Source organism: Acartia tonsa, chromosome 6, assembly GCF_053477335.1.
Source record: "Acartia tonsa isolate MP-2025a chromosome 6, ASM5347733v1, whole genome shotgun sequence".
Lineage (NCBI taxonomy): Eukaryota > Metazoa > Arthropoda > Copepoda > Calanoida > Acartiidae > Acartia > Acartia tonsa.
Genome location: NC_137265.1, coordinates 12939278 through 12965139, shown reverse-complemented (window position 1 = coordinate 12965139; position 25862 = coordinate 12939278).

The following is a 25862-nucleotide window of genomic DNA, read 5'->3' as shown; positions in this document are numbered from 1 at the left end:
GAGACTTAAAAAGCATGTAAGTTAACAGCCTATTTTGTTTAAATTAATCTGATAATTTTTTCTCACAGGCTGAACATTCTTTAAACAAGAACGAATACTGCCATAACACGCAAAGATTAAAAGGAAAACAATTACATTATATAAAACTAGCGGCTACGCACCCTAGAGGCCTCTGGGGGAATTTGAGGAGGGGGGAATTAAATTGGATAACCAAATTTCTTAATTTAGATTTTTTTTTAAATTGGGGGGGGGGGGGAATTTTTTTAGGGGAGATGCTTCCTCCCCATTTTTAATTCTAGTTTAAAAAATTAGAATTGAAAAATAAAATTGGGGGTGGGGAATTGTTTCTAGAGGCAATTTCTCATGGGAGGGTGGTGGTACCCTCCCTCAAAATAGTTATAAACCTTCCCGGGACCTATGAGAAGCTACCCTGTTAAGGATAGCGATATCCTTCTTTACAAACAAACAAACATACAGACAGACATCGTTCTACTTTGCATTATAGATGAAAAGCAATAAGAAAAAAGACTAGTTGATTAACTAGTCTCTCTAGTAGACGGGGACAGGGGGAAAAGTAAGGCAAACCCCCCAAAAATTTACAACATTTGAAGAGAATCCAAAAACGTCAAGTTGCTCATTTTTTCCAATTTGTTACAAATAAGCTAAGCTTTACGAACAGAAAGAGTGAGGGAAGGATTTATAGAACATAATTAGCGTGTTATAAAAGTGATACTTGTCTTAATTGCTTTGCTATAACATTAAATTATCTAATAACTTGGCTTGTTACAATGTTTTTAATGACGCCGTTATGAATTATAACTACCTTATAAAATACTAGCGGCTTCGACCCTAGCCTCTAGGGGCATTGCCCCATGAGGTAGTTTATAAAAGTATAAAAAAAAATTTCTCCCCCCATACTCTTCCCCCCAATTTTTTTTAGGGGGGAATATTTCATTTTTGGGGGTGTTGGGGGTGTCCCACCCCCCAAGAAAATAGCTTAAAACCAACACAGGACCAATAGGTATATACCCTGAAGAATAGAATCCGATTGGTTCTGTGGTTACAAGATCTTAAGATCCGAGACGGACAGACGGACGGACGGACAGACAGACATCAAGCTACTTTGTATTATTGATTCTACTTTATATTATAGATTGCAATCAATATATTATTCTTTGGATGTTGCATCAGATTTTCATGTACTCTTATAAAGTGATAATCGCAGCTGGCTATAATAACGATAACCCTCATCCACACCCATCACCCCATCCCCTCCTCTCCTACTGGAACAACGAACTGACCAATTAATGAGGTTCATTAAATTGACTGCAAATTTTTCCCTGTCAATATATCAACACAACTTATATCCCATATTCATTAGCTTTAAACAGAGATAACAAGATTTGACCATGGAAAAATATTTTTCTTTGGTATGTGATTAATTTTTAGGGGGAGAAAGGGTTGAGGAATGATCGGGTATAGTCCCTTTGGTAACATCGCACCTTATGGGGCGATTCTTTGTATTTTCCACAATAGCTTTTCTCCTATTTCTAGCCCCTGCGGGGGGCTCTAACCCTGTGGGGCAATCACCTAATCCAATATAACCAAACCTAACCTAAAATAACCTATAAAAAGCCATTTAAAAAATATGACGAATCGCCCCATATGGGGCGATGTTACGAAAGGGACTATTCCCGAATAATCTAATAACAATAACAATGTTACCCATTCCGACGATTAAAATTATTGGTTCAAAAGTCTGTTAGTTCAAATTAGAGTACCCAAAGTTTGTAATTCAACGAATCAAAGACCTTTGGGTACAATTATATTTTACAATCCTATGTCCACTCCCATCATTCCTAATAAAATCATAAAACTAATTTAGTTGAAAGGAATATTAATAGAGGTTTTGTTATTTTTTGTCTATTATTTTAGAGGGGTATCGAAACCGCAACTTTTGTGTGATGTTATTAATAGCATCCTTATGTTATAATAAAGTAAATGGATCTTTGTCTTTGTGTGTGTCTCGCTAACTGCTGAACCGATATGGTTCTCCTTTACAGTTCATCTTCTCAAAAATGACCCCACTACCCAAAAATATAGTTTTTACTTTTTTATAAACTAAAATTAAAAGTTTAAATATAAAAATGGATTGAGGTCTACCTTCCTACCCTAGAAGCTATGTTTTTCCTATGTTTGAATTTCGATAACATGTCATCAATGACTACTTTTATTTAGCGCTTTAAAGTCGACAAAAACCATTGAATTTGTATGTTAACATAATCGATATACTATTACTTGGATGTTGCACTAAATTTCCATTTATTCTAATAAAGCGAAACTCGCAGCTGGCTAAAATGACGATACAACCCCCCTAACGCATCTATCCCATTTATCCCATCCCCTCCTCTAATACTGAGCTGGATCTTTAAATCATTTTATTGGTGAGCCAGATCGGGGTGGCTCACCTCGGGGTGGCTCACCTCGATCTGGCTCACCAATAAATGATTTAAAGATCCAGCTCTGGATGAGCGAACTTACCAATAAATGAGATCCATATGTTCGCAACCTAAATTGACGACATATTTTCCCCTGTTCATAAATCCACAAATTTTCTATATCCATTGTTAAACAGTGCTGTTATTTTTCATAGGTTAGAATTTGGATAAGAGATGTATAATTCATTTGATGAAAAACTGTTTGGCCTATTAATATTTGTCGTCTGTGGATCCCTGACGGTAATAAGAAGTTTTGTCGGATAGTGTATAATTAAGTAATAAAGTTTTGACTGTTAGACTTTTGTGCCGGAATTATATCAACAAAGACACTAGCCTGTAGGGAGAGAGCGGACATTGGCCTTTAAATTACTGTAGGTACTCAAGATTTTTATTCGTTGGATTAAAAAAATAACTTTGGGTACTTTTTTTAAATTTGATTAATTGGTTTCAAACTTTTCAAACATAAATTTAATCTACAGAAGGGGTAATTTTGTTTATCATCATTGGATGTGTGCATGAATATACATTCGAAATAATATATCTTCATTAATAATTAACACAAACAAATATCAATGGATATAGTATACGTGGATATATTGGCTTGACAGGGGGGAAATGTCGTCAATTTAGGCTGTTAATATGGACCTCATTTATAGGTCAGTTTGTTCATCCAGTGGAAGGGGGGAAACCGTTATATAGTACGCTGCGTGTTTCACTTTACTAGAGAACAGGATAATCTGGTGAAAGATCCAAGTAATAATATATTCATTGATTGATATTATTAGTAGCGATATTGATATTATTATTGATAGGGCCGCTTTTTAGCAGGTTTTAGGCTATTTTTGTATTTTTCACATTTTTCTCCATATCTTCAGTGTTTATGGTGCGATTTTTAAAATTTTTTCAGTTATAGATGTCAAAATTAAATTTCCAGTTGTTTAAAGAAAACAACTATGAAGGTTAGACTGCCTTTAAGCAGGTTTTAGGCTATTTTTGTATTTTTCACATTTTTCTCCATATCTTTGGTGTTTATGGTCCGATTTTAAAATTGTTTTAATTATAGATATCAAAATTAAATTTCCTGTCATTTAAAGAGAACAACTATGACAGCCAGACTGCCTTTCAGCAGGTTTTAGGCTATTTTTGTATTTTTTAAATTTTTCTCCATATCTTTGGTGTTTATGGTACGATTTTCAAAATTTTTTCAGTTATACATATCAAAATTAAATTTCCTGTTGTTTAAAGCAAACAACCATGAGGGTTAGACTTTCTTTTTGCAGGTTTTTGGCTATTTTTAAATTTTTCTATATCTTTGATGTATATAGTCCGATTTTCCAAATTTTATTAAGTTAAGAATTTAAAAATTAAATTTCCTGTCGTTTTAAGAAAACAAGCATGGCGGTCAGACTGTCTTTTAGCGAGTTTTTTGCTATTTTTATATTTGCTATTTTGCATATTTCCAATCCCCATATCTTTGGTGTTTTTGGTCCAATTTATAACTTTTTTGAGATATCAGTATCAAAATAATTTGTTTCCATTGTTATGAGCATCTTTAAGTAATTTACTTTGACCGTCATCATTATACAAAATAAAACAGGGTTTCGTGTTTATTTTCTCCAATAAATCAATTAATGAATACACTTTAAATCTACATATTACCATCCATGATTTTATTTTTTGTGCTTTGCTACTTAAGGATGTTGTCATCCTTGTTTTTAAACTAATTGTTTGATATAATCAGATCAATATAATATGAGGAATAGATAAGAGTAGTAATCAAAATATACAATTAATTGCATACTTTTTACTAGTGTACATAATATGTTACTAGTGGCTTCTCCCCTAGCCTCTAGGGAATCTGTTCCAAAAATTGGAGGATGTATTTCTCCATACATTCAATTATTTCATTTAAAAAATTCAGAGGGGGGTGATTTTTGATTGGTTATTTGTATTGTATGACCTCACTTTTTTACTAAGCACTATAAGCTGCTTCGATTTCCCAACTTCCCTTCACTCAATTGCCCCTAGAGCAGGGACGTCCAAGCTTTTGAGATTGTATTATGAGAGTGTTTGTGGGGGTTAAACTCCCTTTTACCTCCACCTTTTTGGACCCATAGGCTTCTAGATTCCAAAAAAGGAGTGAAAGAAAGAAAGTGCATATTGGTTTAAATGTATGTTTATAATTGCAGATCTTATCTTGGCCATATTGATATTTATCATTATTATAAACTATGGATAAATACATCAGTAATAATTATTTCTCTTATTCATTCGAAACCTATTATTATCCGGTAGATTACAACCGGTTCTCATAAATATGAAGAAAAAAAAACATGTCTAGCATTGTATTATATCCAGTTTTCTACGAATATAAAAATGTATAAGCATAAGATTAAAACCAGTTTTTTAGCCCATTTTATATCCGCGAAAAGCTGTTTAAAATACGATGCGAGAAATTACTATTATCGCATCGTATTATAGACATCTTTCAACAGATCGTAAAGGAAGTTACTTGAAGTGGTTGGGGGGTTAAATTTGACCCCCCCCCCCATTTTTTAAGTTTTGAAAAGAAACAAAAAAATTTCGGGGTGAAGTATACTCCTCAAAATAGTTATAAACCTTTCCAGGACTTATGAGACGCTATATTTTAAAGGAGAACCATATCGGTTTCAGTTAGTGAGATCTAGCACCTCAGCAAATTAGCAAATCTTAATGAAACATAGTAGGATATGTAAATTGTTAACTTATTTAATCCCTACAAATATCAGCCATATATCTCAAATAGGAGTTAAAAAATCATGAAAACCTAAAAATCTAGGAATCGAACTAGCATCCCAACCAATAAGCAAATCACGATAAAACTTTATAAAAATATGCAGAATATGAAAGAATTCAATCCCTGAAAATTTCAGCCGTCTATGTTGAATAGGAGTTGAGAAAATCACGTTTCCCCTATTCTGTCTCAGACGGACAGACGGACGGACGGACATTTCGAATTATAGAGTAGCTTCGCTACTAATAAGGCTAACAGATAAACCTCAACTTACTTATTATTTCTTTGGACCGACATAAATTACGTTTTCCAATTTTAGAGAACATGCAACCAGTAGGAGTATGAAAAAAAAATAATCATATGTTCATATTCTTTATAAAGATGTCCAACGAATTTATAACAGGTGTTTTTTAGTAGCGAAGCTACTAAATGTCCGTCCGTCCGTCTCTCCGTCTGTCCGACTGAGAAAGAATAGGGGAAACGTGATTTTCTCGGCTCTTGTTTGAGATAGAAGGCTGAAATTTCTTGTTAACATTTCCATTAATATGGAGCATAATTAAGTATAAAACATGAATGCCAGTCGGACCCCGTTTTAGCAGGTTTTAGGCTATTTTTATATTTTTCTAATTTTTCTCCATATCTTTGGTGTTTATGGTCCGTTTTTCAAAATTTTTTCAGTTATAGATATCAAAATTAATTTTTCCGTCGATTAAAGAAAACAACCATGACGGCCCGACTGCCTTTTTGCAGGTTTTAGGCTATTTTTATATTCTTCACATTTTTCTTCATATCTTTGGTGTTTATGGTCCGATTTTTAAAAATTTTTCAGTTATAGATATTAAAATTAAATTTCCTGTCGTTTAAGAAAACAACCATGACGGTCCGACTGCCTTTATGCAGGTTTTAGGCTATTTTTATGTTTATGTTTTACATATTTCCCAATATCTTTGGTGTTTTTAGTCCAATTTGCAAACTTTTTCTTGATTTTCTATTCTTGATTTTTTAAAATACACTTTAAATCTACTTGTACACATTCCAATCCACGATTTTTTGTGCTTCGCTACTTATGGATGTTGTCATCCTTGTTTCAATATATCTTCAAACAGCGCATTTAAACAGCGTTTGTTACTGTATTCTTCTAGATTAAAGTTGAATTATTTTTTTTTACTTGGAAACAACATTATAACATGAACAAAGAAATATTTTACTAATTACATTTAAAATTTTATTTACAAACGCCCTTTTTCAGAACGAATATTCAATTTTCTCTTCGCTATTATCTATAATACAAAGTAGAACGATGTCTGTCCGTCTGTCTGTCCGTCTGTCCGTCTGTCCGTCTGAAGCTTAAGATCTCGGTAACCGCTGAACCGAATGGGCTCTACTCTTCAGGGAATATACCTACTGGTCCTGTGGTGGTTTTAAGCTATTTTCTTGGGGGGTGGGACACCCCCAACCCCCCCAAAAATGAAAATTTACCCCCCCCCAAAAAATACTCCTGGTGCTGCTGGTGCAGCTGCTGGTGCAGGTGCAGGTGGTGCAGCTGGTGCTGCTGGTGCTGGTGCAGAAAATTATTTTTTTTCTAGGGGCAAAGCCCCTAGAGGCTAGGGGCGAAGCCGCTAGTGATTGAAATATGATAGTATTAAAAATTTTAATATTCGTAATTTCCATACATGATTTTTTGCTTCCACTTATTATCTATAATACAAAGTAGCTTGATGTCTGTCTGTCTGTCTGTCCGTCCGTCCGTCCGTCTGAAGCTTAAGATTTCGGTAACCACTGAACCGATCGTATTCTACTCTTCAGGGTATGTACCTATTGGTCATGTGGTGGTTTTAAGCTATTTTAAAAAAAAAATCTCCCTCCCCCCCCCCAATTTTTTTTATGAATTTGCTGAAGATTTCCTTGGTCCTTTTACGAATTTCGCCTTAATTTTTTTTTAAATCACCTCTAGGGGCGAAGCAGCTTGTGTTATCATAATTGGTTTGAACCTGTACTTTGAATTTGTGTTTTATATCCAACAACTAACTTACTTCTATATCTTTGTAAATTGTAATTAAAGAAATCAACGTTGTCCCACAAAATCGCAAAATAACATATTTTGAGATTAAAATTAAATAGTCTACATTGCTTAACGAGCTCTTAGCTGACAAGTCGTTACAATAGCAAGTTTTTTTTAATGTTTTAAACTTTTATAAAAAAAATAAATTTACTTACCATTTAATTTTATTTCTCGTATTCATTCGAGTCCGGTGGATAGGAACCGGTTCTCATCCATACGAAAAAATTATGTCTAGCATCGTATTATATCCAGCTTTCTACGAATATAGAAATGTACAATCATAAGATTAAAACCAGTTTTTTTAGCCGGTGCCTTAGCACCTCGGGGCTAAAAAAACTAGTTTTAATCTCATAATTGTACTTTCTATATCCGCGTAAATTCGTTTATAATACGATGCGAGAAATAACTATTCTGTGATATAATCAATAATTATGTTAATTATAATTGTGAGTGTACTTCTACCCAAAGTTTAATAAACACGATATTTCGCGCATTCAATATTATCTCTCGTGGTAATCCTGTGAAATTGACCCGATGTGATATATATATGCGAAAGCAATTATTTGCTAATTTTAAAGATTTGCAAGTTTAATTAATCCCCAAAGAAATTAACATATTAATCAAAACTGGATGAGAGGTCTGAATTTGGTCAAGTTTTTATTAGTACTGTCTGTTTACAATGGATATAGGATATACATGGATATATTGACAGGGGAATATTTGTCGTCAATTTAGTTTGCTAATATGGACCTCATTTAAATGGTCAGTTTGTGCATCCAGTAGGAGAGGAGGGAATTGATATTGGGTATCGTTATTTTAGTCAGCTAAAAGCGTCACTTTATCAGAGTACATGAAAATCTGGTGCAACATCCAAGTAATAGTTATTTCTCGCATCGTATTATAAACAGCTTTCCACGGATATAGAATGTACAATTTTAAGTTTAAAACCAGTTTTTTAGCCGTGCCTATGATTGTACATTTTTATATTCGTAGAAAGCTGGGTATAATACTATGCTAGACATGAATACGAATTCGAATGAATACGAGAATATATATATGTATATTCTGTGTACTCAAAATACAAGAATTTAGGTATAAGACAAAGGACGAAAAATTACCTAATACTTCACACATTTGATTTTTTTTATATTTTAAACCATAGGATTAATTTAATATTACTTTGTCCTCTCCTTCCCTGGTAGCATGGTGGTGGTATTATTATTTTTTAGATTATCTTAAAAACAACCAAAATGAAGGCTTCTCGAAAAAGCAAATAATATCTACACATAATTATACTATATACTATTTTGTCCACATGTCTCTCTGTCTGTCCGGTTGTTTGTCTGCCTGTTTGTCTTTCTGTATGTACATCTATAGGTAAGTATGTCTGTATAACCGCCTTTTCGTCTGTCTGTCTATCTGTCCTTCTTTCTGTTTATCTGTCCTTATGTCTGTCTGTCAAATCTATCTATCATTTTTTTGTTTGTTAGTCCGTCTGTCTGTCCGTACGTCCGTCTGTCTGTTTATCCGTCTGTCTTTCTATCAGTATGATTTTATCCTTTTGATTTTCTATCTGTCTGTCCGTCAGTCTATTAAATTGTTTTCCATGAGAAATCCATAGATTTTCACATTCACAAATACATTAGCTACTTTACAAGTATCCCTATTTTGGACGGTTTGTCTGTTAGTCAATTTGTAATGATCACGTGTTCAAACATGCATTTTTACATAAATGTATTTTTAGAATCGAAGCGAAGCTTTTTATAGTACATTTAAAAATAGCCTCATACTTGCCTACCATTGGTTAATCAAAATATACAGGCACTATAGAAAGCATATTTCGAAGCTTCTCTATAAGTATTCTGTAATTTTTTTATTTCTCTTTTTTCTCTGTCTTTCTCTCTTTTCTATATACCAACATGTCTACCTTTCTCTACCATCTCTTTCTCTTTCATTATCTATATATCTTTCTATCTATCTATTTATCTATTTTTCTAGCTATCAATTAAGCAATCTATCTATCTTTCCATAAAGAAAGCTTTTTTTGTAATGGCTAAAAGGTTACAGAGACAAATTTAGGTCTATTTAGGTTAGGTTATATTGGGTAATAGGTAGCTCGGCAGGGTAAGGGCACGATTCAGGGGTAAGGCATAGGTGAAATAACTATTAGGGTTGGGCCGGATATCCGGTCTGGTCGGTTATCCGGCCGAATATCCGGTCATTTTAAATATCCGGCCGGATACCAAATATTAAAAGTATCCAGTTACATGATATCCGACTGATTTCTGACGCCGGATATCCGGTTATCCGGCCGGATATCCGGTAATTTGCCGGATAACAAACGTTGGCCAAACGTTTTCCAGATATCCGGCCGGAACCGGATATCCGGCATTATAAATCAGCCGGATATCCGGTATATGGCCAAAAAAGTATCCGGCCTGACCCTAATAACTATCCCGTATTTTCTATTTAGTTTCAAAAATAAGGGGGAGAGGGGTTAAGTGTTAGAAAAACACTTTGTGGGAAAGCACCTCTTATACACATTTATTATAAAATTTAGAGCTCTTAATTTATTTTTAACAAGAAATAGATAACTAAGGCTAGTTCTAAAGTTCTATAATTAGCCAAATGTTAACACAAGTATAGGCCTTAAAACAATTGCTATATCATTACTTGGATGTTACACCAGATTTGCATACTCTTCAAATAACATTAAACTCGCAGCGTGCTAAGATACCCCTTATCCCCCACTTTAACCCATCCCCTCCCTGAATGCACAAACTGACCAATAAGTGAGATCCATGGGAGCAACATAAAATGCCGCTAAATTCTCTCTATCTTTTTCTTAAAACATATTGAACTGTCCCAAACACTCAGTGATCTTCAGAGATAAGATAATGGACAATAAATTTATAAATATCAAAACTGTAGATAATTATTGGTTGAAAAGTTTGGACGCTTAATAAGATTAAAATTGGATAAAAGTACCCAAGGTTTTTAGCCAAAGTACCTAATCATTAAATGACTTGTGGACAAAACATCAGCCCCTCAAAAACTAACAGAAACATTAAAATTTAGTATTGTGATTTTACTGTTACTTAAGACCTCAGAAACTGCCAATTTAACAAAAAGTTTCTCTTTTTGTTAAAATCCATCTTTGGATTTAATTATAGTTCACTCTAAGAAAATAAAAACAAAATATTCTAAATTATATGAAATTTTCGCAGTTGATAAAAATTGAAGCATGGAATATTTGCAACTTTCTTTAAATAAAAGTAACAGAATCTCTATATGTCTGTCTGTACTGAAGGATCTCGGTAATCGCTGAACCAAAACGGTTTTCTTTTACTGTGTAGCTTCTCATAGGTCATAGGAAGGTTTTTGGCTATTTTGTGGGAGGGATTCTTTTTTAATCTAAAAGCTTTTTGTCAACAATAATTCTAATACTTCAAAAGAGCGGGAAATGAGGGGAAATATACAGGAAATTACACTGGTACCCAAAGTTTTAAACCACTTTGGGTACTTTTATTGAACTGTAATTGTTTAGTTTCAGATTATAAAATTGATCTACAAAGGAGGTATTTTCTGTGTCTCAATATTTAGTATGTATGTACATTTATTTATCGTCCATTGTCTTATCCCTTATCTCCCTGAAAAAGAGTCATGTTTTCCAATGTTATCTGATTTAAATTAACAATATTAATATAAGCTAGGAAGATGAATAATATTTCTTTACTTAAATGCAATCAAAATCAAAATAGAATGCATGTTTGTCTCTGTATCTGAGCTAAAATCTCTCCAACTAATTGAAGACTTCAGTTATATATCCTCTACAGAGAAGCCTTATATAGGTTATGGGCTGGTTTTTATTAACTCAATTTTCTATCCTATGAGCATTAGCCACTTAATAGATATTTATCGCATTGTAGTAAGGCCACCTTTCCACGGATCATTTTAATATTTGTGGAAAGCTGTCCATAATATGATGCTAAATTTATTTTTTAGTATGGCTGATTAAACCTTTTCTATATATTAAAAATTTTAGTTAAAAATTGACACTGCTAGTTTGATACAATCAATCAAGAATCAATAGTGTCCAGAAAACCTTGGGTACCAGTATAAATTAGCAGGGAGGAAGGGAGGGGACAATGGGCAATTAATGTATAAAAGTAACATGATCTATGTGTGTCTGTACCAAAGGTTCTTGCTAACCGCTAAACCGATATGGTTCTCCTTTACACTGTAGCTTCTCATAGGTCCTTGGAAGGTTTATTACTATTGTTGGAGAGTGTACCAAAGTGCCGCTAGTCCTAGAGGCATCTAAAGGACTTTTTAAGATAATATAAATACATTCACTCTCCCAACTAATGACTTTAGTTTTATTAGATCATAACTTATTGTACCCGTTGCTTAATTTGCGTTTAATGGCACTATATAGCGACACTTAAACAGTGGGGAGGCAGAGCTGATTAGACACAATGACAGGGACAGATATTCTGATAAAAAATATATATTTCTTCCCGTTAACACACACCTTGAGATAACAACGGGTAGAGCAAGAACTTTAGTCTAAACCCATAGTAATACTTGTTATCTTCTAACATTAGGTAATACTACTTTGGGCTGGGCATTTTAAAGCGGAGAATGTGGGAATTATCCCAATTTTCTCCATAACAAATTAAGTCATTACTCGTGTTTAAACCTCACTTAAATTTCCTTAACCAAATCAATAAAAATTCTATTTATAATTTAAAATACTATAAAAACATTGATACCTATATATATATTTTAATTTTATTTGCAAGATCTAAAATTATAAAGTTTAAAATTTAGATATGAATCATAATGTATATAATTAGTTGTTTTATATAACTGTTTTAAGTATTATTGCCAATTGTTACTTTTTGTTTGCGTCATCTAGCAGCCATTTTCTAAACTACATTAAATATTTTTTTAACGGCTTGTTTTCAGATGTTATTCTATTATGTAAAGTACGAGTTTCATGATCTGATTGGGGTGACATTGATTCTATTGATCCATAACTGAGGAATATCCTTATTTTACTCCCTCTGAAAAAGTTCATCTTTCTTGGTTATTGACGGATTTTAAAAAATAAAAACATAAACATAACATTATAAGAATGTTCTTTTATTATACAACCAGTGTCTAAAATTTTTCACAAGTGATTTTAATTTTCAGATACATATATAAATTGTTTATGATAATTAAAAATATCTATTCATCAACATCTAGCAGCTATACGCCCCTAGAAGCCTCTCTGTTAGTTGGAAGGAGGGAGGGAAGTAGATACCCGCCTACTTTCAATTAATTTTTTGAGGAGGGCGGGAGTTGACATCTGTGAAAGGGTTGGCTTCACCCTCTCCCAAAGTTATTGACCTCCAAGGACCTATGAAAAGCTAAGCTGAAAGGAGAAACATATCGGTTTAGTGGTTAGCAAGATACTTGGGTACACGGAGATCCTGTTACTTTATGATATACTAGTGGCTTCGCCCTAGTTTCTAGGGACTTTGTATAAAAAACAAAGACTGGCTTTAAAAATTAAACCAAAATATCGTAAAACAAAACAGGACCTATGTGAAGCTTGCCCGAAAAGAATATCGCAATGGGATCAGCAGTTATTGAGATCTTAATATTTAAACAAAAATCCTTGGTACTTTATATAATAGGATGTATACCATGTGGCTAAGCGATTTAAACAATTTTGTCTTACTTTCATGACGAAAGGACATTTTTAACTATAGAAAAATTACGCTATTGCTAACCAGGTACCTATGGAGATAAGGCAATGACCGAAAAATTTATATATACATCATCAATGATGATACATAAAATTACAATTAGTGGTTGAAACGTTTCAGTACTCAAATTAATTAACCAATCAATCAGTAGTCAATAAACGTTGTTAAGCCAACGGATTAGAAAACTTTGGGGACTTGTTTAATAAACACCCCAATGTACCCTCCCTCCCTGATTGCAAACCCCAGGAGGGTGCGTACAATGCAAATTTTTACTCTACATGCTTCTGAATAACTGCAATCGTTAGGTTGGTCCTGTTTTTAAAACTTTCAATTATTGAAAATTCACTTATAAACATGTTTCTGAATAAATTCAATTGTTAAAAGTATTTTCTTTGAAGTATTTTAATCATTAGAATGATATGATAAGGGTGGTTTTTAAAATAATTTGGCTATAAGCATGCTTCTGAACCAATGCTATGATTAGAGTGGTCCAATTTTTTTTATACATGTTACTAATAAATGCAATTGTTAGAGTGGTTGTGTTATCTAACATAAAATTTTGAATAAATTATGATTGAAAGCAGGTTTCTGAATAATTGAAACAATTGATAGGTTGGTCCTCTATTCATAACTTAATATTTTTTGTTAATTTAATTATATTTTTTTTGCTATATGCTTCTATAAATGTAATTTATATGGTGGTCCTATTTTTACTCTCCATGATTCTTAATAAATTATAGTTGACCTATTTTCTAAACTTTAGATTTTTATTATTAATTTAATTATAAGCATGCTTCTGAATCAATGCTTTGATTAGAGTGGAGTAAATTTTATTCTTTTCATAGAGCATCATTGAAATACAGGGTTGTGATGTACTTCAATTAATTTTTATTGTCCTATACCTTAAATAATGTCTTTTTAGGTATTTTTAGGTACTTTCAGAATTGTCTTTGGTTCGAGCCAGTGCCACATTTATGAATGAACCTATAATTTGTACAGGGTGTTAAAAAAAACTGCGTTTTTTGGTTTTGGGAAACAACCAGTAAGAGTTTGAAAAAGAAAAATTATATATTCTAATTCTCTATAAAAATATGTATCAATTTTATAAGAGGTGTTTTTCAATATCTCTTAATACAACAGCTCTTATTAGAGCTTAAAGAACTCAAAATGTATGTGTGTTGCTTTATTCTTGTTAAATTTAGGGCTATAACATTAAAGTAAAATCTTCTTTTCACTTTAAAAAAAAATCATAGCATGCTAAACAAAATATTCTAATAAATACATTTTTAATGTAATTTGATAATGCTTTTTTTAAGAACAAAGAACCAATTTTATTTTTGCTTAAATCTTGATTCAAATATGAAAGTATTAAAAACTCTCATGTTTGTTCATCGCCTTAAATTTCCTAATCTCCTTTGATTGACACATGCAATACTGACTTAACTAATTGAGTTATTAAAGAAAGAGCAATTTTAGCAACAATTTTGAATTAAGATAACTAGCTTATTTTTTTAAGATATTGAAATGAAATGAAAAGTAAGTTGTTTTATTCTTCAATGCGCACAGTATTAAAAGAGATTTCTTACTAAAAAATAAATTTGCCATTTGTCAAAATCTCAAATGGGTACATTGATTTAAACTGTTTTTAAACTATTTTTGAATGGGGGGTCAAAAATATACTAGGACACCTATAGAATCAGACTGCAGAGCCCAAATTTGAATTAAGTCCCCAATAAACTTTTTTGGGGGGATTTAAAAATTAATTTTTACTGTTGCTCTGGTCATTTTTACCAGATCAAAAGGTCTTTTTTTACTTCGTGTAATATTGTAACTTAGTGAACAATTTTATATAATTCACTTTATACTGATACAATAAAAAAAACATTACTCTGTTCAATGGAAATATTTTTTTTCTCTAAAACAATTAATTTCATTGAAAAATCTGACATAATACAATAAAAAACATTATGCTGAATTTAAACCAATTAGAAATTAGAATTTCCGAAAGAGTGTTTTCACAAAGTGACTTATTTCAAACGTAGTTAAATAATTTTATTTAATAAAAATGAAAAGAATGAAAACCCTACTCATAAAAGATACATACTTTTAAAAAATATTTTTAAAAATATGTTTGAATAATCTTATTTTATATCATATTTGTATATGTGACAAAAATAAATTTGTTGTATTGCATAAACATTTGTTGTCATCTTAATTTATTTAACCCTTTACAGCAAATTTTTATGTGTTTTAATGTATAATAGTCATGAAACATTTTTATGTTAATTCATTGATATATTGTAAAGAATTAATTTTTAATTAGTATTGATAGATAAAATCAAAAGACCTAACTTTACTGTATACTAGCATACAATATTTACGAAGCAAGACACTCTAAAAGTGGAGTATTTTACCTACAAAGGGAAGAAACATCACGATTCAGTAAAAATTATTTAATCCATAGTAAAAAATAAACTTTAAAATCCTAATAAAAATTGATGTGGGCAATTGTTCTCATTTTTGGCTTTGCAGTATGATTCTACAGATGTCAAAGTATATTTTTAATATACCTTTTAAAAATGGTTTAAAAACAGTTTAACCTTTTACAGCTTTAATATTGTATTTTTCAACCAATATGTTGCAAAATAAACGAGTTATTTGATTATAATTGTTATCATAGTTTTAGCATCAGGCATTTTGCCCTACATGTACCTATCAGTACAGACTTATTTTTAGAGATATCAAAAAACACCTTAAGTAAATGTTATGTACTTTTTTACATAGAATATGGACCTATAATTATTTTTTTCATGCTCCTTCTGGTTGATTCCAAAAATCGGAAAACGCATTTTTTTTAAACACCATGTATATTTGTACTATTTCAAATTTTAGCATTTTTAGCCCCCTCCCCTGCAACCAGAAACGGTTTAATTTTCCTTCTATCCCAAAAGGTACAGGCTACCTTACAAATTCCTAAACAAAATTTAAATACAACAGAGCCACCCTAATTCATATCTAAAGAATAATGTTGTCACATAGAATATATATGCACCACAGATTTGTGCTAACTACAGATGACAATATAGGGAAGAAATATTTTCTGAAGCTGGTGGTTACCTTAAAAATACTGAACAAATTTTGATTACAACAGAGCCACCCTAATGCACATCTATAAAATAATGGTGTCAAAATACAGAATATGCAACACAGATTTGGGATAACTAATGACATTACAGGAATTTTAGCGTAGTTTAGTTTTTACTTTTATAAAAGATATTTTTATTTAAGGCAAATACTGCAAAGCTGTAGTATGGTTAATAGTTATTTTGTCTAAATTGGTTAAGCTTTCCTTTTAAGAGAAGCTTCTAAGCCAGGATGGTTTTAGGCTATTTTATTCCCAGCCACAAAGACGTCCATGGGTGGGGATAATGGGGTAATTAAATTACCTAACTCAAACTTTAAAACCCCTCATTTTACCCTCCTTAAAATTGGGAATACATTAGATTAACTCCTTTAAACCTTTTATTTTACCCACCTTAAAAAGGTTTGGACGTTCCTGCCATGCCATAAGCCTGAAGGAATTATACTTTTTTTCATGTCCAGAAATGGTTGAACCTGTTAAGGAAAGGATTAATCAAGCTTTGGCCACACCTTCCTTGAAAAAAAAACAAAAATTTTAAAAATAGTTGTTTTTGCGTATAAAATGATAAAATTTTAAGATTACAACCAGTTTTGTTTACCCCGAGGAACCAATGTCCGGTGCTAAAACACTGATATGATTTTTATTTTAATATTCGTAGAAAATTGTCTGTAATAAGTAATGATTTTACAGTAAAGCTGAGAACCAGTTCTAATACTGTGTATATTAATCGGTTGAAATTTTTTGAGTAGATTCCCTGCAGCACTGAGCATCCGGGTATAAATTTTACTTGCTTTATTTTACGGAGTAGTGTGCTTTGATTCCTGAAAAAAATATCCTAGAACAAAATCACTTAAAGATTATATAATATCTGTCACAATATTGTGATGTAACACTCGTATAAAAATGTAACTTTAGGAATGGACAATTGTTTAATTGTTATACGACAGATATGCAATTGATACGAACCAATTTAAATCGTGTAATGTAATTGTGCATTTTTCACTTAGTTTCTTCCTTAAAAGATATTTTGACAGGCTGATAGTGTTTATTGGACTGTAAAACATACCGGTACCCAAAGTTTTGCATTCGTTGGCTCAAAAACTTTGATCTGTTGATTTGCTGGTACTTTCCACTTTTAATTTCAATTTATAGCTCATTTTCTTATCCCCTGAGATTCCTACTTTGAAGTAATCAGCTACTCTATAACTTAAACGTTCGTAAAGAAATTATTTGATATATCAGTTTTTTAAAAGATTATTTGCTATACTTATAAAGTTTAAATTTTGACAATTTACAAGAAATCAACATTTTCTAAATTAAACAATAAATTATGAAACAGTAATAACGAAGAAAATTAAGCTAATAGAACGTCAAAAAATCATTGTCTAGACAAATTTATTATTTTTTTATGATTTTATACCATATATTTTTATATTTAAAAAGCTGTAAAAGTTTACCAAAATAGATTTCAAATTAAGCATGACCTACAGACAGACGGACAAAACTATGTGTAGACTAGATGCGCTAATGTCACAGGAATCTTTACTCAAAATATTAGCTGTCCATCTTTAATATCAGCCAGGAAAATCACTTTTCCCCCTTAGCGTTACGGACTGACAGACAAATTGAATTATAGAGTGGTTTCGCTGCTAAAAAAGGAGGGGAAGGCGGGTATGAAATGAAGTGTGCCAAAATTGAATTGCTACACAAAAACATTACATGTTTAAAATTGCCGTGTCGTCTCTGTACTTAAAATTAAGACATATGGTGCTCATAAATGTATTCATACAAAACAAAAACTAAAAGTTTTTTATCAAATTTAAAATTTGTAGAAAAATGAAACAACATTAAATTGAAATTAGTAAGCACATAGACGTCCAAGGGGGGGGGGTAATGGGGTGATTACCCCCCTCCCCCCCAAAAAAACCGAATTACCCCCCCCCCTTAAAAAAAATTTCACCCCCCCCCCAAAAAAAAAAAAAAGCTTGGACGCCCCTGAGTAAGCATTTCCTAAAAAAACGACACGTTTTTTTAAAAATATGAATGAATTTGATGATGTACTTGTGTTTGCCATACATTAACTTTTATTTTAGCAATGTGTTTGAAAAAAAATTTAAAGTATGTTTTGCTTTCTTAACATTTTGAATATAAGCTTAGAGAGAAAGCACAAGTTTCCTTTCCAAGAAAAATTCTTCTGCAAAATGAAAGATAAATCAGTATGTAAAAGTAACAGGTTGTTTGTCTGTTTATCTGTATCAAATGATCGTGATAACCCGATATGGTTCTCCTTTAAAATATAGCTTCTCATAGGTCTCAGAGTAGGTTTATAACTATTTTGGGGGATGGTACCACCACCCTTCCAAGAGAAATTGCCCCTAGAAAAATATTAATGTCATAAATGAGTTTTAAATACAAAAAGATCTACAAAGAAAACCTTAACACACTGTATATTTACACTTATTTTTTGCTGTTTCAAATATTAAGTTGAATTGTAGAAATGTTTGCCGCAGACAGCTATTAACTAATGGGCAACAAATTATGGATCATGTTACAGTAAATTAAACCATCTTGTTTAAAAGCGATGCTTTCTATATCAATTATGTGTCTGTTCGTCCGTCCATGCATCAAAAACGGATAGCTCAAAACTTAAAGTTTGACATGGTAGAATCATCACTGCGACTTCAAACCTAGCTAGGAATCCTGAAAAATAATTTTGATTTAATAAAAGAATGTAACTAATTTCATTTTTTCATTATTTCCATTATGGATTCGAAACCGATTAATATTCGCTGGATTAGAACCGGTTCTCATTCACAATAAAATAATCATGCATATCATCGTATTACAAACAATTTTCCACGAATATTAAAATGAAAACGGGGCCAAAAAAACTGGTTTTAATCTTATAATCTTTCATTTTAATATTCGCGGAAATGATACGATGCGATAATAGTTTTTTTTCGCATCGTATTATAAACGGCTTTCCGCGGATATAGAATGTACAATTATAAGATTAAAACTAGTTTTTTTAGCCCCAAGGTGCCGAAGGCACCGGTTAAAAAAACTGGTTTTAATCTTATGATTGTACATTTTTTCTAATGAATACGAGAAATAAATATTATCATCGTTTTTATTTATTTTTGTTGAGCTCCTCTCTATTAAATGGATTTAATCTTCCTTGTTCAAATCAAAGACTAAACTCAATTGGTTAATTGTTATATATCTCATATTTTTTTTACAAAGATCATAAGGGATAAGACAATTGACGATGATTTTATTGTACTGTACCTCCCCAACAAAATAAAACAAAATTACCCCTTCAGTAGATATAGATTATTGGTAGAACTGTTTGCACACCCCGAGTTTAAACAATCAAAGTTTAGTAAATGTTTCCAACGTTTTTAAGCCAACAAATGAGAGAAAGTGTTTATTATATTGGTTACCAGTATAATTTATAGTACAATATTCCCTCAAATAGTAGTAAAGTACACCAGACAACCAACCCTTTTTTAGGATGTCTGTTCTATTAGTGTTAAAAGTGAATTGATACTTTTTAAAGGCAATGGTTTTTCCCTTCCTACTCTTCATTGGCACCTGCCTGACTTTACAGCAGTAGATGACTCTAATATATTATACCAGTACTCGGATGATACACAAGATTTTCATGTACCCTAATAAAGTGAAACTTGTAGAGGGCTAAAATGATCTCCCCCGATTATCCCCTCCCCTCCTACTGGATAAAACATCTGGCCAATAAACGACAGGGAAAACAGCATTGCTATGAAGAAACTAACAAAGATTTCAATGAAAATATGAAAAAACATCGTATTTTCTTCCAATAATCTAGAGAAATTGACAGAAATGACAGACAGACTGAAATTATTAAAGATGTATATAGAGTAGCTTCGGTACTAAAGATTATATAATTTTAAGGGTGAAAGAAGGGTGACTACTAGAGTATAAAAGTAGAATCCTGATTCTAAATTTTGAATTTATTTTTGGTTTTAAAATCTCTTCGTTTTGTACATTTTAGTATAAACCTTTTAAAAATATTTATAAAACTTGAGAAAAAAACCCATAAAATGTACAAAATATGTACTTTAAAAAAACCATACCTTAAATATAGCTATCATAATCGGCCTTTTAGTCTTAAATTACTTTAATTTAAAATTAATTTAAGGTACCATTCGTTCTCAAAGAAAAAAAATCAAAGAGAACTTTTTATACAATTAAATTTTGTGTTTTATACTTTAATTAAATTGCCAATAAGTTGCTTGATTCTAAAAGGTAAATTAAGTTATGCTAATTGTCAGGAAAGGAAAAAAGAATAGAAATATAAGAATAGAAGCATATTCTGAACCCTTTTTTCGTCAAATCTAAGAAGGAACATTTCTAGCAGACAAAAGTATTGCTTACTTTCGACTCAAGCTGATGTGGATTCTTAAAAAATGAAAGACTCGCTACTCGATAGTGAGGTAAAATTATTTTTGTGAAAAATCATCCAAAAGCACATTAAAAATCTACAAAAATTAAACAAAATCATATGTTAATAACCCTTTTAAGATTTTATTTAATTTTTGTAATTTTTTTTATTCGATTTTGGAGGATTTTTCACAAAAATAATTTTGCCTCACCAGCGAGTAGCCAGCCTAACTTTTTAAAAAAGAATCCACCTCTGTTTGAAAAAATTTTTGGGCAATTAATTCTGATTCCGCAAAGCTTTCTACTAAGAAAATATACTGTTTACAGCTGACTTTTATCCATGTATGAAATGAAAAAAAAACATGCGTTTGTAACAATATGTGTACACAATTTCAACCAATGAAATTAAATGTATGTACCGATGCGATTCTCCTATTGGCTCAATCAGACATTACCTCTCTTTCTTAGTACCTTTAATGAAAAAAGTTTTAATAAAATCGTTGTTTTTTTTGACAAAATCTAGATAAGAGCGTTGAATTCAAATAAGGAGGGAGGGGACTGAAAATTATCTTAAAACCATCCCAAGAATTTGATTTTTAAATCAAATAGTGTAAAATTATCCTTGAAGTTTGAGAGCTTTCCTAAAACGGAGAACTTAATCAGTTGAGTGGCTGGTGAGATAATAACTTAGATAAAAAAAACTTACTGATATCCTAATATATAAAGTAGTAAGCGTTTTTGTCTGTCCCGAAGGATCTCGCTAACCGCTGAACCGATATTGTTCTCCTTTACAGTGAAGCTTCTTATAGGCCCTGGGAAGGTTTTAAACTATTTTTGGGGAGGGTTCCCTCACCCCCTCCCTCCCCCAAATTTTTTTTACACTTTTGAAACTCAAATTTAAAATGGGATGAGGTCGAATTTCCCCTCTCCTACCTTAAGTGCCCCTAGAGGCTTCTAGAGGGCGTAGCCGCTAGTCTATAATATAAAGTAGAACGATGTCTGTCTGTTTGTTTGTAGCGAAGGATCTCGCTAACCGCTGAACCGATCGGGTTCTCCTTTACAGGGTAGCTTTTCATTGGTCCCGGGAAGGTTTATAACTATTTTCTTGGGGGGTGAGACACCCCTAACCCCCCCGAAAAATGAAAAATCTCCCCCACAAAAAAAATTGCTTTTTAAAACTAAAATTAAAATAGTGGGGTCGACTCCCCCCCCCCTCCCTCAAAAAAAATCCCACCCCCAAAATTTTTTTTTATTTTCTTTAAAATCTACAACACGAAAAATTAGTTTGATCAGATCTCTTGGGGCAAAGATCTCGTAAATGGGTTGTCCTAAGCTATTACGAAATGGTAATGTTGGGGATTTTACCCACTTGATTATAATTCCACCCCCTAGGAACAAGGTAATACTGTTATGTATATAATTATTTTGTAATTTTACAACACACCCTTAATGATTTAATCACAATAAATCTTAAAGCTACTCCAAAAAATAAAAGCGCCCTCCTCATTCTTTGACAATAATATCCTTTTTACTTAAAGATAGCCCTATCAGCGCTTTCCTTATGTAAAAGTATCAATTTATTGTGTACTGTATATTACTCTGGTACCCAAAGTATTATAACCACGTTATCTTTTTCGTTGGCTCAAAACTTTGGGTACTTTTTTGAATCATCATTTTAGTTCCAAACTAGTAGTTTCTTTTAACTTTTAATTTTTATCTACGGAAGGAAAGGTTAATTTTGATTATCATCATTGGGGATACAGCCCAATACAAATTTGTATGGAAATTGGCCATTTAAAAGTTAAAATTACAGGGTGCTCATGATAGAATACCTTTTTTGCGAGAATTAATTCAATGGATTTAATATTACTTGGATCTTACATCAGATTATCATGTACTCTAAGAAATTAAAACTTGTAGCTAGCTAAAATAACGATACCCCTAATCCACCTCATATACACCCTTCCCTATCCTTCTATTCTAAGAAAGAGCTGACCAATAAATGAGGTCCATATTAGCAAGCTAAATTGACAACAAATTTTCCACTGTCAATATATCCATGTATATCATATATCCATTTTCAGATTGCTGAAAAGTGGGTTCTATGAAGTTGTTCTTTGTTGTATTACAGTATGATTTATGGTATAGCTAGCCCAATAATCTGTTGTTATTATTAATATATTAACTTTTGGAATCATAACTGTTAGAAAAGAAGCTACACTATGACTAGAGTACTTATATAGAACGAGAAAGTACTTTTGCAAACAAGGTTTCGTGATTTTATTGGACTGTAATGTTTAGTATACTGTGGTACCCAAAGTTTTATAACTGCATCCTTTTAATTGCGGGCTTGAAAAATTATGAACATATTTTTCCTTGTTTCTTGATGACTTAACCAATCATGCAATGGCGGGCAAATTTAAAACCTGATTTTGTACAATATATTTCCTGTGTACGTTTAGGTTTTCTTGAGTTTTTACAAATATTCAGTTTTATGTTATCCTAAGTCTACTCCCTGCGATGCCCTAGCCCTGCGGGGCTTTCCAGTGCCAAATATATTACCAACCTAACCTGACCTAATGAAATGAGCAAAACAAAACGAAAAACTTACAACCCCACATCCCCTCATATGTTAAGTTTGTTTTAGAAAAAAAAGGGGTTTTGTTCCTTAACAAGACACTTATATGTTTTAAATTTGGTGTACAATCTTTGGCTACTGGGTAAATGACACTACTAAACTCCTTGTGGTGAAATATTAACATTGCATTAAAGATGTTTTGATAAAATAACATTAATAGTTATTTATCGCATTGTATTATTGACAGCTTTCCGCGGAGCTTAAAATGAAACATCTAAAACAGTTTTGTTAGCAGCCTACGGGGTGATTTTATATAAATATTCGTGGAAAATTGTCTGTAATACGATGCATACATGATTTTTCAGTATTAATGGCAATCGGTTTTAAACCAGCGAATATTAATTACTGGAATATTATATACTAGTTCCTTTGTCACTAAACTCTAAGGGTCAGAAAAAAAAAGCTTTTCTGGAAAGTACAACTCATTTGGACCGGCAATTTCTTACTACTGTACAATCATGAACAAGAATCAAATAGATGAAGAAGGCCTTAGCCCATAAACAGGTACAAATTAAAAACATACTCAGTCAAGAGTTTGGGACAAAGGTCGTGAAATCGAATGGATGTTTATCTGTACATCCATGTGACAATGAACAAAATAAACCCTTCTGTAGATTGGATAATGTGATTAAAAAGTTTGGAAACTGATAGTTTGAACGACTTCTAAAAGTACCCAAAGTTTAAAAGCCAGAGACTGGGAGAGTGGGATTACAAAACCTCTCGGATGTTTTGGCTATCTATAGTAAAAAGAATTTATGGTGGTAATGAAAAAATATCCAAATTTGTACAGTAAGGTTTCATCTGTCCATTTCTTTATGAAAGGATAATTGTACAGTAATCTGTCTAAATCTGTATCTCTCTTTCTCTCTCTCTCTCTCGCGCGCGCACTATCTCTCTCTCTCTCTCTCTCTACAGTATGGTTTCAGCTGTTCAATTCTTTATGAAAGGATAATTGTACAGTAATATGTCTTCTTCTTTATATATCTTTACCCATCTCTCTCTCCCTCTCTCTCTCTCTCTCTCTTTCAGCTGTGGATTTCTTTATGAAATGTACATTCATCTCTTTTTTCCATTTTCGTTTTCACTGACTCTCTGCCTTTCTCTCTCTCTCTACAGTAAGGTTTCAGCTGTTCTTTTGTTATATAATACACATGGTCCGTTGGTCTGCCTGTCATGACTTATATATAAAGCTTTCTCGATTTTTTCTTTTTATAACCACTGAACATCTGTTCTAAAACTATTTTAGCATTTCTATATTGTTCTTCGCTACTTATGAATGTTGTCATCTTTGTTATTTCTTTCTCTGTTGCTTTCGGGGTTTGCAGCTTGTGATAGGTTAATTGTAGAGTAATTACATATGCCGTAATAATGGATTTATTATTATTGGATGTTGCACCAGATTTTCATGTACTCTGATGAAGTGAAACTAGCAGCGGGCTACCTTGAGGATAACCCACATCCAACATCCCTTTACCCCATCCTCTCCCCTCTTGCTGGATGGACTGAATGACCAATAAATGAGTTCCATGTTAGCAAGATAAATTGATGACAATTTTTCCTCTGTCATAATATATCCATTATGACGTAATCATTCTTGATAAACATATTAATTCAAGTCAAATGCAGTAAATCTTTGATAAACTCTCCAGGGATCTTAAGGGATAAGACTACATATATTGATTAACACCCCAAATTGTAGCTAAAAGTGCATAGAAAATGTTTTTCTATCCACGTTTTAACTATAAAAAAGAATGACTACATTTTAAAAAATTCTTCAGTTATCTCAGCTCCTGTAAGAGCTAGAGGGCAAAAAAATGTATGCAGCTCCCCTGTTTGATTAATTGATACAACAGGATATTTTAGTATTTTTATCCTCTAAGATTCTTTGCTTAAATAAAAACTAAATATTTATTTCTTTGCCTGGATAACCCTCTTAAAAAAAAACGAAGAATGAAGTGGGGCATCCTACGCCCTCTTCCCATCTTCAATACCCCCTTGGCCGTAAAAGTATTGGAAACATTTTCATTGAATGTAATTAATTTTTGTTTGTTCAAACACAATTTTCATTTCACTGTGAACTGCGGAGTTACATGGTAATAAGTAAAAAGAATTGAACAAATTATCGGTGGCTGCTCTGAAAACAAGTCGGATTTTTAAAACATTTTAACGTTTAACAATAAGGCCTCTTGCCGCACCTTTATCGGTCGGGGGGGGGGGGGGGGCTATTATCTCAGCCCCTATAAGAGCTAGAGGGGTAAAAATGTGCATGTCTCCTGTTTGATAATGAATTCTCGACTATTAGTGAGTCAAAGTCAATTTTCGCTTTCTTCACCCTTTTATTTAACAACCTTTGTTTTTAGGTACTATAGCTCAACTAAAAATTAAAATATAGGGGTTAGAAAAGGTCGGCATTTGTACTTCAGTAGCTAAAAAATGCTTCTAGTTTTTTTTTAACTGTTAATTGTCAAACAAAATTTATTTTGTATAATTTATTTTTGTAAAAATATTGAATTCTTTACAGTTGAAGGGATAAAATGTTGAGTGAAAGATTTTCAAGACTTGGATTTC